Below are 15,764 nucleotides of genomic sequence, written 5' to 3' on the forward strand. Positions count from 1 at the left end.
TTTCTGGCCCAGAGCTGAAATACAATTGAGACCCAGATGTATTTGATGTGGATCAGAACCTCATTGTCCTGGAGGCTTAATGCTTAAGGGTTATTCTCCAGCCCACTTATTCTGTTCCCCCTCTAAGGGAGTCTAACCTGCATGACTAGCAATATGCCAGGCAAGGAAAGGTCAGGGGAGGGTCCAAGCTACATGACCAGTGATATGAAAGGTCAAGGAGTCTAAACCACATGACCAGTTAGATGTTAGGGGAGGAAAGATTACCCTAGGGGCTAGGTCCTTGTTTTCCCAGTTTTGTCTGTTGCTAGGCACCCAGGGCTTTTACTCTGGTGACCTTTTGTTTCTGGCCCATCATCTTCGTCCTGCTCATATCTGTCTAACTGCATACTACAGAATGACAGTGAAAAACTTCTGAGAAGATATCAGGGCCAACATCTTTTGTACATTTCCTATATCAAATTTGGTTTTACATATTTAATACTCATAAGAAGATTCATGGTAAATATAGGGCATCTTTTTTTATCTCTATTGCTTGCAGACATAGGCATTTTACTCACTGAATTAACAACTTTTCCATATGCCTACCGATGTTTAGAAGAAGACCAAGAATTTGTAAAATAATATGTGGGAACCTGTAATTCAGTGAAAGAACAAACTCACCCATTCCCAGAATAACCTCAGAACTGACCCAATTGTTTTGAATAAAAAATTTTCTAAGAATATGGTTACTTCATAGAAACTTTCTATGAATTTCTCCAACAAAATTTAACAAGGGTCAAGACCTCTCTTAAGATATCCAAAATTTTAAACTGTTCATCTTTGGGGATGTAAAGTACAGCATAGGTGTGGAGAGCAGGACCAATAAAATGGCATTGGTCTTGTCAAGATAGCATAAAGTATGTAAAACAAAGTGGAGTCACTCATGTCAAACAAGATGGCTGCCAGTCAGCCTAAGTCACACTAGACACATCTGGCAAGGAGACACACCTAAAATATCTGCACATGTGACCAGAACAGCCGTGTCTGCAGAGCAGGACCATCCATAGATAGGCTCCTGGGGAAAGTTCCCACTTGCCTTCAGGGGTGCCAAGACATTTATCAAGAGACCCAGCTCCAGATCAATGCTGAGACAACTGAGCCCCCCATACCAGAGTGTTCCTTCATGCTACATTAATCTTCCTTAACATTGGCCACTGGAGGTTCTACCTGACTGGACTGAGGACTTCGTCTGCCCTGCTGCCTACCTGGCTCTGGAGATACTTCCTTGTAAGACACCGACAATCCCCTTGCCCACCATACTGTCTTCTGGACCTGCAGACTGAGATTCTGGGACTCAGGTTCATTATCCCCCATTGATTGCTGTGTGTTTGTGGTTATAATTCCCTTAGATTGATAGAGTATGAGTAGGATATTAATGTATGTTGTTGTTCTACTTTGAGTGAATCTGCATTCAATGAAAGCTGAGTGAATAGCATAGTTGTCTTGTATAACTCTTGTCTATTCCTTGGTGCCAGGTTACTCAGTAGGCAGCTAGCCAAGCAGTTACCTGGCTGACTTATAGGAAAGGCTATATCACAAACATAGGCTCATGACAATAGGGAATAGAGTCAATAATATTGTAATAATTATGTATGGTGTCAGATGGTTACTAGACTTAGTGGGGAGATCACTTCATAAGTTATATAAATGTCTAATCACTATATTGTACACCTGAAACTAAAATAATATTGTATGTCAATTGTAACTAAAATTTTAAAAAAATATTTTAATAAATGATCATCTTTTTATGCATTGGAGGTATATCATGCTATAAATTCTTAAAAATTAATCAAATAAGCAAAAATGTTTCTATGAAATAAACACTTCGAGAAACATATAGGAGAGTTACTCTTTTCTATTGATTCTATATCAAATAACTACATTAGAAGAAAAGCTTTAGGAGATTAAACAAAATCAATTTTACCCCATCCCTTTGGGTCATCTAGACTAGTGTAAGCAAATGAGATCAGCATTCATTCATTTATGGGAGGCTGAAAGTCAGTCCTCACTCTCTCCTCATCCTCCACCATCCCCACCTGTGGTCCCTGAAGGCATTAGATTCAGGCATGGGGCATCTGGTGTCCTAGCTCAGGGGATAGGCACCATAAAGTCTGCAACTACTAAGCACCATCTACCAGGGTGCCAGAAAAGAGGTTTGTTTTTGTTTTTGTTTTTTAATTCAGTTGAGTTTTTGTTACTTCTTAAAGGTCCACAATGATAATTTTTAGAAGTCTGAGTAAAATGCTGGTTCCCTGAAAGAGATAACAGATGAGCTATAAATACTTGATTAATATGAGCTCACCAGATAATTAATGGAGGCTGGTAGAATCAAAGCTCACATATAAATAAGCCATCAGAGTCCATTGTCAGTGGTTGCTGAGAATAAACATCTATTCTGTAGCCTACTGCAGTGAAAAGATATGTGTATCAATATGATTTCAGATATAGGAAGGTGGCAGGAGGCTTTGAACCTCTTTCTAAACCAAATGTAGGAAAGCTGTTGCTTTTATCTTCTTCCTTTTAAATCACAGTCAAAACACACCTCATTCCCTTGGTTCTAGAAGTGTGTTACAAGAACAGGCACAAGAATCTGTTGGTGTTTTGCTTGATATTGGTGGTCCCTGTGTGCCTCCCAAGTTTTGCACATAAGTAACTGAAGACTGAGAGTGTGTAGAAAGAAGAACTTGCCCTTGTGGTAGTTTGCAGCTTCAAAAAACAAAACAAATGTCAGCATGGAAAGAGAAGCAGCAGCTTGCTAATTGTCAAACAAATGCAATCTGCTATCTACTGTTCTCGGGCCTCAACTTGTTGATACAAGTGAAGAGTGCTTTCTTTGCCGGAGAACTGCGCCCTCCTGGCAAGGCGTTGGAGCAAACCAGGCTGCTGTGGGGTGTTTTCCTCCTCAAACCTTTTATTAAGCCACTCTGACTTGTTACCAAGGCTGCCTGGGCGTGTTGATTCCAGTGAGTTCTATGCATCAGTAGGGACTGAGAATACGTTTTTTAAAGAGAAGAAACTTTACAGGTGTGGGTTATTTCAGAAAAGTGGAGAACAGAAGGGAGGTTGCAGTTCCTGGAAAAACATTAATATTATGAGTCAGACATACCTGAAATTTCCATACTCTTTACAGATTCAAGTAACGTGGCGAAGCACACACCTTTCTTGGTTTCCTCTTCTAGGTTCTCCTGTTGAGTCTTCCTCCCACTTGGGAATTTCTTCTGCTAGATTTTAAAGCTATGATTTTAAAGCAACCTGCTCTGGCTTAGCCAGATTGGTTTAGATCACGATGATTTCCTAGACAAACTAGAGTAACCAAATAGGATATTTCTAGTGTAAGCACTGTTTTAGTACAGAAGGCTAATTGGGGTGAAGAGATCCCAAGTTGAAATTAGAATTCTATTTGAAAATGGAATTTGAATTAGTTCAAATTCACCAAATAGTTGTTTCTCTCTTTACTGCATTGGATCACAGAAGGTCCGATAGCTACAGTTCAGAAAAAGTTAAACACAGTAAGAAGTATAGTTCCATCAGAATCCAAGTGAGTCAGTTGCAGAGATAGGGGTGGGGGATGAGAAAAGGGGGGAGGGAAAGTCTACTTTCCATAGACATTCTGAAATCCAAGGTCTTCCCACCTTGTAGAGCAGTGAGCAAATCACAATACAAAGGTCAAATCCAGCTCAATTCTGGGAGCTAAGAAAGGTTTTCATATTTTAAAATGGTGTAGAAGCAGCATCAGCAACCACAGAGTCATTATGTACCTGCAAAGCCCTAAAATATTTATTAACTGACGTTTACAGAAAAAGTTTGCTAACCCCTGATAGGAGTCAGCAATTGCCTGGAGATTTGATGTGCTTCAGCAGGGCCCCTTATAAGCAACCTCTGATGAGAGAAGAAAGAGGGTATGAGGATTTTGTGGGAGGTACTAGAACCAGGCCTGGAGAAGATATAGTCATAGTTGTCTGGTGCCTGTATTCCTTTGGGTAGAACACAATCACATGTTCTGCAGGTACCTGCAAGAAAGGATAGGAAATACAGTCCAGCTCTGTGCCTAGGAGGAAAAGGAATCTGGTTGGCAAAGATAAAGGTGGTAGAAGGCACACGAGGTTAGCTGCTAGAAGAATGACATAGGCAATTGCTAAAGAGTTCAGGAAAAGGCCAGAGCACCACAGACTGAGTTACGAGGTTATCACGGTGGTTTCCCAGAAGAGGTCAAACTATGATGGTCAGTCATCAAGAGGGTGAGAAATGTAGGTCGCTGGAATGAGATAATGAAGCATCAAAGTGGAAAATGTAAGGCTTGCTCAGGGGATCATGTTTAACTAGGTAAGAGGCTCCAAAGGGAAGTTCTGGGAAATAAGTGTAGAAAGATTGAGTTTAGCTGGTAAAAGGCCCTGAGTGTCAGGCCATTGTAGCTAATATGTGGATACCAACTTTTAACAATCATTCAACCAGGGATTTTTTTTTTCCATGATTTTTATTTTATTTGTTTACTTTTTGCTCTATGGCAGCATTGACTGTAATTTTGGAAATTCTGCACCTTTAGCTGTATAGGTATCTCTGGGTGAAGGTTAACTTCAGAATATAGGAATTAGGATTTCAATACATGAAATGAAATGATAAAAATTGATCCAACTTTTTTTTTTTTAATTTATTAATTTGAGAGTGAGTGAGAAAGAGAGAAGACATTGATTTATTGTTCCACTTATTGATGCAGTCATCGGTTGCTTCTTGTGTGTTCCCAGAGTGGAGATCAAAACAGCAATCCTGGTGTATCAGAACAATGCTCCACCCAACTGAACTACCTGGCCAGGGCCTAGATACAACTCTTTAAAAAAAAAAATCAAATTGGAGAGTCATACCTTTACAAGAGTATATGATAACATTTATAAGCAACTTAGAGAATGAGAAGAAGATGAACATCCAGGTACTCACTACCAGATAAGAAATAATAGAACATTGCCATTATGTGTGATGCCTTCACCCTCACCAAGACCCCCTTTACCCCCCTTTCTTACTGCTTCATTCCACGAAACAATAATCCAAAATTTTGTTAGTAGTTCCTTGCTATTTTTTATAGTTTTACCACTTACATATGGATTTATTTAAATATGTTATTTATTTTTACCTACTTTTGACCTTTGTATAGATAGAATCATATTATATACATATTCTTTTGTGATTTGTTTTTGTTCACTATTATGTTTTTGAGAGTCATGTAAATTGTTACTGCTCATAACTAGTAGTAAATTCATTTATAAAACATTCTGCTCTATCTTAACCATTGTACACTTGAATGCCATTTCTCTTTCTTTTTAAATTGGAGAAAACATTTCTTTCAAAGGAGACATTTGAGTGAACACTAAAAAAAACACAACAAACACAGGAAATAAGATGCCAGTGAGGGATGCATTGCTCTTTTAGAGCATTTGAAAAGCCCAGCATATCTCTCCTTGGAACACCTTGTTCTTACAGGAGGGGAAATGTTGGTTTAGGTTTATCATGTTCAACTTGATTTGCTGTGACAGTTATCTGTACTTTATTTGGTGGTTTGTTTTTACAAATCACCAGTTCCCACATGTGATTGAAGGGCTCTAGTTACTTTAGAGATAGCCCCTCTTTCCCTGTCCTCTTCTTGCCAATTAAGAGTATTTGAGGCACTTTTGTAAATAATAATGAGTCTCAGATTCCATTTCAGAACATTTTTTTGCAAGGGCCTGACTTCATGGGAGAATTTCCTTGCATACCTCAGGCTGTTGGCAACACATGACTTGGTTTTAATAATCCAGTTCTTCTGGACATAACATAAGTCTGACAGTGATAATTCTGTATTATAAATCTTTAATGTTAGGCTTTTGGTCTTGAGTCTATTTTGGCTCAATTTCATAAATGAGATAAGCCACTGTCCCCTTCATGTGTTGAGCCTGGCTGAGAGGATGTTTCTCAACTCTGGTTGAGACACTCATTCATCCATCCACACAGCAAAGCTTGGAGATATGGCTTCAGCACTGCAGAAATGCCCAGCCCAGTTCCTGAGAGAACCTCACTGCTCAAGCCTTAACAACCATCTGATCTCTTTTAACAGAAGGAGGCAAGTTAAGTATCTCTGAGTGGTGTAATATTTTACTTCTTAAACATTTTTTAAGTTTCTTTTCCTTTTGTTGTATATTTTATGGTCAGGACTCAATTCTGAATAATTAGCATATGTTTGCCTCATGAAAACAAACTGAGTTGCAAACACTCATTTTTAAACCTTTGTGCCCTAAGCAATCACTTCCATAAATTATGTATCTCTAACTTGACATGCATTTTTCAGTAGGCGTCTAAAGCCATCCCTCATCATGAATACTCATTTTCACATTAAAAGTAGAAGAGCCTGGAAGCCTGTTGTTTTTTTAATTTGTTTTGTTTTGTTGTTTCTTTTTTTCTGAAAGGCAGACAATCTTCTTTTGCAAGTCCTATTTATTTCTGATGGGAAGTTTTATTTCTATCTTTTGAAACATCATTTTAGATTTGTATGATCAGTTCAGTAAACTGCTTCTTAAATATATAAATAAATATCAAATTAAACTTGCAATTAAAGTTTACTAAAAAAATAGGTTGCTATAATTTTGTTGGTGACAGAAGTACAGAAGTAGAAATCATTAATGATGATTGCTAATCGTGCAGCTGTGCCTACAGACCATGGGTTTAGCTAAATAAAGTCTTCATCCCAGGGAAAACCTTTGTAGACAGGATTTAAATACAGCTCATTTCTTTTCAGTATACTGACATCTTTTAGCTTGACAAATAAAACCAGAAAAATAGTTCTAGAATGCCCATCTCATCTTTTCTTCCTTTGCTGTTGCTTTATTGATTGTTAGATTTCAGTTTAAAATAATGATATTAATGTGAGAAATTAGGTAGTAATGGTGAAGAGAGGGTCATCTTAAAATTATAACTTGTTTTCTTCCTAAATTTTAAATAACTTGTCTTGGCATTTCACATTACAAATGGCTTATTGGTGCAGCTGATAGAAACCACTATAAAAACAAAATCACTAAATATTTGACTTAAAGGCATAAGAAAGATCTGGGTTTGAGCACCACATCTGTAACTTAAAATAAAAAAAACCTATAAATTAGGTAGCTCTCAACTTTTTTTAACCATATACATGTTTTGATTAGCACAAAGATCACATTTGCCTTTTTCTATTCTTCTTGCAGAAAAAATGTCTGTTCTAGGGAAAAATTTGCAAATAAAAAACCAGAGATATATAGAGGTTATAAGAAATTGTAGTAATTCAAGCTTGGTTCTTTTATATTCCAGTCATGTGTTATTTCAGTACCCAACCAAAGAGAGGTTGGGACAGGGAGAGGGAGAAATGGTAAGAGAAAAAGGAGAAGGAGAGGAAAGATAGAAGAGGCTTCTTTTACTTTTACGAATGTTAAATAGGGGATGCTGAGTAGGGAAAATATGGTAATAGCGGTAGAGAAGAGAATATGGGACTATGGAAAAAGTTGTCGCTTACTGAGACCAGCAAACTGTGGCTATAATTTTGTAACTATTCAACCTGAATGTTCAATTAGAAAGATGTATGCATCTTTGCTTCATAAAGATGGCTTGATGTGATGAAATAGATTGGAAAAAAAAAGCCTCTGGATAGATGTCTGTGTTGTAATCTAGTTCCACCACTGAAGTACAGAGTGACCTTGGCCATGTTACATAACTTACTGAGTCTTCTTTCCCCTTATGAGAAATGTTGGTAGAGTATCCATCAACCCTGCCCACTCAACGCGATTTAGTGTAAAATCTCTGTGAAAGCTGGAAGGTACCAAAGTAACATATAACATAGGACCACAAATAAACGGCATGCTGTTCCTGGGCCTGCCAGTTGAAAGTAAAATATTTAAAAAAAAAAAAAGGGGGGGTGGGGCGGGGAGAGACAGGTTATACCATTTTTAGGAAAAAGGCAGCTTATCCCTAGCCAGAATTTTTAAGATCATATTTGACATATTCAAGGGCTTAGTATTAAGCAACAGAACTTAAGCTATTTTATTTTGTTATCATGATCATAAAAATCTGCAGATCTTTTTCCCCCTTTGGACAAAGTGGTTCAAAAAGGTGTTGGGGGAAGAAGCAGGGTATTCGTGACCAGGCGGTGTTCTCAGGGGACCTCGGTCGGTCGTTTGGCTCCTATTACAGAGCACTGGGGGATGAAGGAGATAAGCTGACGAGGGGCTTTGCCTTTGCTGCCCTCCGACTTCTCCTGAGTGATGCAGATCAAACTGCAGAGCTGGAGACAGCAACTGCCAGAGAAACATGCCAGACAGCTCCTCCAGTGACAACCCAGCCAAGAGGCTCCTGTCAGACCCAGCCAGTTAGTGGTGGCCCAGAATGTGGTCAGAACACGGGCGGATGCAGGATCAGCGCTGCTGACACACGGCCCCTCACTTTTGACAGGAGCTCACACTTCTGGGGCTCAGGAGAGGAAATAGACATTTGGAAACAGATATGACCAAAGGATTTTCCCTTCAACAGGTCAGCATGCAGATTTTGGAGGGGAAAAAACAAAAGAAAACAAAAAAAACATTGCTTGTCCTCTCAGGGCTTATCAAGTATTTTATCACATTTTTATAAAATAAAGCCTTAGCTCAAGTTTTGTTTGCATGAGGGTGTGTCCAGTCCATGAAGGGAAAATTTCCACGCTTTTTCCATTATGTTCTGTGTTCCTCCGTCCTTTGTTCAGTTGTTCAGGGTCTCTGTGCATTGTGATCCTCACACGTTCTAGGCTTAAGATCAACTTTATTTGAGATTTTAAAGCTCCAAGGGCAAAAATGGTGGGGAAATAAATCAAAATGCTTTTGGGATAAGACCAAATATAAGCCAAATGTCTGTATAAAGAGCAAATGTGACTCTTCTTAGTCAATCATCCAGTGATATAGGTTAAATGATTACTCAGACAATACCATGTTAAAGACACCATATATACCTTTATCGTAGTCCTTCAACAAATTAACTAAGAGGACCAATTTTGTCACTAACGTGGTAACATTGTGCACGTCAGTCTCTTTCCCACTTGTGGTCTTTCCCGACTCCTGAGTCTGAGGCAGGTGCTGATAGCTTTTATCCTGTGACGGGAATTTTTAGAAACACCAGGCCTGTTGGGTGGACAAATGTCTTCATCAGGAAGTCACGAACTGGTTGGCGATAAGGAAGGGTCCATCTGGAAACCATTTGCCCCTTGGTCTCATTTGTACTTTCTCTTCCTTTAGCTGTCCTCTGTTGTGAATTGTCCTTTCAATCATCGCAGAGCTTATCATGCTGGCATACTCAACACATGCACCCTCCATCCTTGAACAGCAGTCATCTCACCGTTTTCTAAGAGAAACGGATAGACTCATAATGTAGAAGACAGAAGCTGGTGTCAGTTCTCTGTTAGAAGATAGACTTTAGAAACATAAGAAAAAGAGTGCCGTCTGCACAGATCGGGGCACTTTTGCCTTCTGGAATGCCAATTCTGAAACCACAATGGTCCTTCCTCCTTTGGCAGCCTGGAGAGCGAATGCTAAGGCCTTCTCTTCATCACAGTGCTGAAGCATATCACACTGCCTGCCTTTGTCCTGCAGCACATGTTTTACCTTAAAGGCAAATTAGAATTCTGTGAAGGCTAAGCATTAAGAAAAGAAAACTCAGACAAATTTTAGTCTCTCTGGAAAAGTGATTGATAAATACACTCAAACGATGAAAATATTTTCACACTGTTAAGCATATATTGAAAAATAATAGACGTTTCTGGAAACAGCTTTCTTTTGATAATTTTCCCAGGGCCAGAACACACACATATATTCTATGGACTCAAGACCAAGTAGGTAAGAGATGTCATTTTGTCAGGTAGATTCTTCAGGAAAGAAGATCATGCCATGCATGATCATTTAAAATAAATAAATAAATTCTCTGCCTTATAATAACATATCGTAAATTGTATTTGTGGTGGCTTTGTAATGTGTTGGCTTGGCTAGGATGAGCCTCATGGCCCAGAATTCCTGTTCTTGGGTGTCTCTGGTTAAGGTGGGTTATAAGAAAGGTGCTCGTGGGAGATGTGATAGGTAGTGATGCAGCAGCGGTAGTTGAGCTCACTGACTTTGTTGCTTCTCTGCTGGTCTCCTCATGGGTGTGAGGCAGGGGCTGGGCTTCTACCCGCTTTGTCTTTCTCTGGGTTCTGCTTCAGTTTCTCAGATTCCTGCACCTGATAAACAGAAAGTAGCAACTTTTCTTGACACAGTGATAAGATATTTGCATACCAGAGGGTGGGGAATAAACCCCATAATAATCAGGGACCCCAAACCTCAGTAAAATGTCTAGGGGGTCCAGTATGAGAAAGATCGAGGTATCCTTTCTGACCCATTTACCGAGTGACCAAAAAAGCTAGCAATTATGAATAGGGCCCAGAATGAGAGAAAGCCCGTCAAGGACTCCAGGCTGCTGGGAAAGCGTCTGTGCCACCACGTAATCCAGGAGATCCAACAGTACGTGAAAGGTCAGCGACAGGGGTACTGTTGGGAGCCTTTTTTAGGCTCCTATAAGTGGATCACAGTGTAGGTCCTTAGGATTTTGGAATAAAGTTCCGACACCCTCTGCAGATAACTATTCTTTTAAGAAAAAGCTTTTGTTTTGCTACTGGGTGTGAATAGAAATTGAATGCATGGCCATGGGTCACCAAGTTACCATGTGACTTGAGCTGCCTAATAGTAGGTATTGTTTGGGCCACAGAGTTGACAGTTGAGCATGCGAAGAAGTACTTCATTCTGAAGGACAGTGATGAAGGGAAATTCTCCCAGTGGACACAACTTAAGCACTGCACCTGGGTGTCTTCTGGACAGATGTCTAGGAGAATAAGTCTACGTTAATTCATGGGCCATGGCTAATATTTGCCTAGAAGTTTAGAAATTTATAAAGAAGATGACTGAACAATTGGTGACAAAGAGATGTGGTAGACCTTTCTAAATGGGCGTGACATGTGAAGATATTTGGGTTCTATATGAATGATCACCAAGGATTGAACTCAACGGAGGAATATTTTAATAATCAGGTGGACATCAGACAGTCTCCTCGAGCAACTCCTATTCTTTTACAATTGGCTCAAGAATAATGTGGCCATGGTGGCAGAGATGGAAGTTTGGCATGAGCTCAGCGACATAGACTTCTACTTACCAAGGCCCGTCTGGCTATAACCACTGCAAAGTGCCCAATTGTTAACAGCAGAGATCAAAACTGAGTCTCTGACATGGCACCATGCCTAGCTACTGGTTAGCTAGGTTGATTACATTGACCAGCTCTCTGCCCCCATGGAAGGGGCAGCGCTTTGTTCTTACTGGCATAGACACACTGGATATATATTTACTTTCCCTGTACACAATGCTTCTGCCAGAATCACCACAAGGAGAAGTTATGGGAAAAGATCCTCTCATTATTATCCAGAGTGATCTGCTAAACCTTTGCTTTACATTCTTATGAGTATTAGGCTTTGCTGGTCTAGAGATCTTAGTTTTAAAGGGAAGCATGCTTTTACCAGAGGGGCCCAATAATGATTCTGTTAAACTGGTACATTCCTGAGCACTTTGACTCATCCCACTGAATCAATAGGCAAAGAAGAGAGTGATTGAAACTGGATGCTGCTACACAAAGGTGTAAAAAGGTAGGATATTTCTAATGTTTAAGATCTTCTAGGTTGCCTCTTAGTCAGTAGAGTATTCCCTCACTTATCATGGGTATTACATTCTAGACCTCCCCGCGAAGTAGGAACCTTACATTTATTCTACACTCTTAAGCCTACATAACTTTAACAACATATGTATACAGTACCACAAAATCCCATGATATAGTGAAAAATCTGTGATAAATTATTAAATATAATATTTTTTAAAATCCTGCAATACAGTGAGGCCATGATAAGTGAACCACGACATAGAGAGGGACTGCTATATTCCCAATCCTGTGATTAAACTACGTCAACTCAATTAGTAGGACTGCTAATAACCCAGGCCCTTTAGAAATAAAGATTTGGTTCACTCCACCAGGCAAGGATCCACAACTAGCTGAAGTGGTTCCTGAAGACAAAGTAAACATGAAATTGGTAGTGAAAGGAAGAGTTATAAATACCAGCTATGACTACATAACCAGTTGCACAAATATTGTGATATTTGTGAGCATTTCTCATTATGGTATGACTATAGGTATAGTTATATATACATATATATATATATATATATATATGCATCTAAATATATTTATATATGTTTAACCAATTATTTCAACATTTGTCTTCTTTCTCATTCCCTTATCATCTTCACATAAGGTGTGTTAATAGTAGTTAACTTACTATCCAATATATAAGTTATAGGGTAGCAAAGAGAAATCGGCTTAGTGTGAATCAGCTACAGTCACACTAAGAACTCACATCACCAAAGAGAAGAACTTTGGATCCTCTTCTGGGGAAAGGTTAATGTGTATTGGGTTGTACTTGGAATAAATGTATCATGTTAGCTGGAGACATGACTCTTATTACCTTTATTTGGAGATTAAGTTTGATTTATAGAGATGTGGATGAGTACCATGTTGTCAAGAGTGACTTTGTAATGAGTGAACTTGAATAGGCTGAACTCTGTTTCCCAGAGTTCCCTTTCCTGATGTTTCTGGTTAGGGTGGGCCAGTGGAGCATGGCATCTCCTAAGGTTGTCTAGGAGACTAGGGAGGGAATGGAACAGCACCCACTGACTTTTGAATATAACATATTCTGAGAGAAACATGGAATGACATCAGCCTAAATAAAGATGAGTCATTCTTGTTCTTACCTTTCTTCAGCACCACCCACATGGGAATTCAGTAGCCCCAAAGTGTGGCTCCTTTCCCCTCATTTTGCTCTAGTTCCATTTTCTCTCACATTGCTCGGATAAGTCAGGAGTGACAGATTGCTCCACAAGGTCGTTCAAAGCCTCCAAATATGGAGTCATGGAAAGAAATATAACATAGTGGGTATTTGACTGAAGAGCAAGAGATCTGGATTTTGACTCCGATCTGGCACTTACTTACAAGCTATGGGACTATGGATAAGTCAGATTCTCTCTCTGAGTCTCATTTTTTTCAATTGTAAATTAAAAGGGTTAGAATATGTGATTTTGAAAATATTTTCATTCTATGCACCTACAAGTGGGCTAATAAAGGCCTGGAAGATTAACAGGTATAGTCATGTCAAAATCCAGGGAGACAATCAGAATCAAGTGTCCATTTGTAACTGTGGGTACTGCAACATAGTCAAGCAACCATCTACTCACCCATCCATTCACCTGTCCATCTGTCCATCCATCCATCCATCCATCCATCCATCCATCCATTCATCCAATAAATATTTAGTAAACACTAATATATACAAAACATTGTGCTTGGCAGTGGAGACAGGAAATCAACATAATTCAGTTTCTTTCCTCAAGATGCTTACAATTCACTGAGAGAAATCACATTTACACATAACTAATTACAATATTTTAGAATTTCAATAATAAATATGTTAAGAACAGAGATGGTGTTTTGGTAAATCTTGATCCTCAAAACCTTGTTTTATGATGAAATAACTGAGTATGTGTACATTTGGGCAAAGGGCATTTCAGAAAGCACTACATAGAAATACAGAAGGGAAGGATTAAAAATGTTGATTCAAGCATTGTCCTTCTGGAACTCATAGCCACCTTTTTTTCTTGGCATGTCTTACTGACAGTTATATATTTCTTATATGTACTATTATTGCAGCAAACCTTTAGGAAAAAGAGGAAAGAGAAGAAATCCTAATCTACTCTCCATATAGATGAACAGGTAACCATTAATTTTACTTTTAGAAAAGACCCAAACTGAGAAGCCATGGACTTCCTAAGCAAAAGAGACATTATTTAGAATTGGCCACATTTAATTAATCTGATACTATTATCTTACTCTTAAATATAAATACGATGATTTTAAACATGAAGTTCATCCTCATAAAACAAGTATATGTTTTTTAGGTTTATCTCATAAATGTTAAAATTTTATTTATTAGCATCTAAATTCTCTAGAGATGGTTTTAAATTTTTAAAAATTCTGCTTTTAAAACAATTCTCCTTTATCCTTTTTAATTTTATCAGAAAAAGCTTTGAGTGAATTGATTCCAAGAGAAGAGCTTATACTGACAGAGAAACCCTGATTATCCCTGCTATCTTTTATTCTTAATTTGTACAGTTGAAGATACTAGTAAATAAACAGCATATATGTATTTTAATAGTTTAACTTTGAATGTTCAGCTCTCCAGCAGACCTGGGTGAAGTTCGCTCCTTGTCTGGCTTCCCTGAAGCCAGCAAGCTGGGTCACGTGGCTGGCTGACCTCCCAGCACCACCTACCTCCACTCCATTGGATGCCATCAGAACCCACCCAAAGGAGCCAGTCATCCCCATGAAACAATGAGCAATTCTTACAAGACACAACTGGAGCTCTGTTACTGTGGCACAGGAAGGCTTGATAAGATCTCCCAGCCACAGCATTCTTTTGTGTCAGCAGACGCAAGTGGGATGTTCCTTCTTCAGCTCTTACAGAGCAAGAGGAAGCAGGCTTTGAAACACAATGTTCATTGAAATTGGCTTTCATCTGAGGAATCCCGTGTGGCTCCTGCTTCAAGATGTGCGTTCTATCTGCAGCTGAGCTTTTCTGATGCATTTCCGTTGTTTGTTCTGGGGGGAAGGCAGTACCTTAACGAGACTCACTCTTGTACTAGGTAAAGGGCATCCCATTGTGCTGGGCAAAGCAGTCTGTCTCAAGTGTCTCCAGTGAGTCTGGAGCCTAGAAGGAACATTAAAAATAAAAAACAATCAAAGCCTCTGCCATCCTGGCTCACTGATGTAGCTCTTGCTATGTTAGGGGAGGAACACATGGCAGCTCTGATGACCCATAGGTAGCATATGCATAATTGGTGACTGCAGGATCAGGAAGTATTTGTTGCTTTAGCTATCACAATGGGCACAAAGCCACAGCCACCAACGGTGGTACTGAAATATAGATCTGAGTGCTGTGGGCCTAATAGAACTTGCCCAGAAGCAATTATCCATTGTGGGCTAATTCTGGCTCTTAAAGGACAAAACTGGGGGAGAAGTGATCCACAGTGTCAAAAGCTAAGTTAGAAGTCTCTTTATCCCATTGTCCTAGTTTTAAATTTAGCAATCAATCTTCTTTACAGGGAAAATCATTCTGGTTCCAATGAAGGGTTTCTCTGCCTGAAGAGAGGTCTAAATCAGTACCTGGAGGAACAACTCAACACTGTTTAGTCCATCTTTTTTTCTTCCTAGACACCTCCTCCCATCTATCACGAGGTTAACCATATTTTAATGCAAATGGACATAACTAACTCAGTAAGAAAAGAAGAGTGAACACAATACTTTTTCTACTTTCCTGACTGTTTTACTCTGCATATCTTTTCCCCTCTGATTCTGAAAATAAGCTGGAAAAGTAAGGTAGGCATTGTCTATTTCAGCAGTAGAGGGAATCAGTAGAGAGACAGAACAAGGTTGAGACCCTTGAACCTCATAAAGCGCTAGGAGCAGTACATGAGGGAAAACTCATGTGCCTGGTTCTTGGCCCAACCATGTATTAGATTCCCTAGGCATGTGGGCAAACAGTCAGTCTCTAATCTGACCATCGAAGGTGGCTTTCATGACCACCAGAAGGCTAA

At 39.2% G+C, this 15,764-nt stretch overlaps 1 long non-coding RNA gene across 1 annotated transcript in view; it reads left to right on the forward strand.

Moving 5' to 3' along the window:
• Positions 1-1,153: 1,153 nt before the first annotated feature.
• The window catches only part of LOC150007814 (uncharacterized), a 61,106-nt gene continuing 46,495 nt past the window's right edge, over positions 1,154-15,764 (forward strand). The window contains exon 1 of the long non-coding RNA XR_016511845.1: positions 1,154-1,266. This is a non-coding gene — a long non-coding RNA (uncharacterized LOC150007814). The remainder of the gene's footprint in view (positions 1,267-15,764) is intronic.

Source organism: Furipterus horrens, unplaced genomic scaffold (genome assembly GCF_987537825.1).
Source record: "Furipterus horrens unplaced genomic scaffold, mFurHor1.1.pri manual_scaffold_6, whole genome shotgun sequence".
Lineage (NCBI taxonomy): Eukaryota > Metazoa > Chordata > Mammalia > Chiroptera > Furipteridae > Furipterus > Furipterus horrens.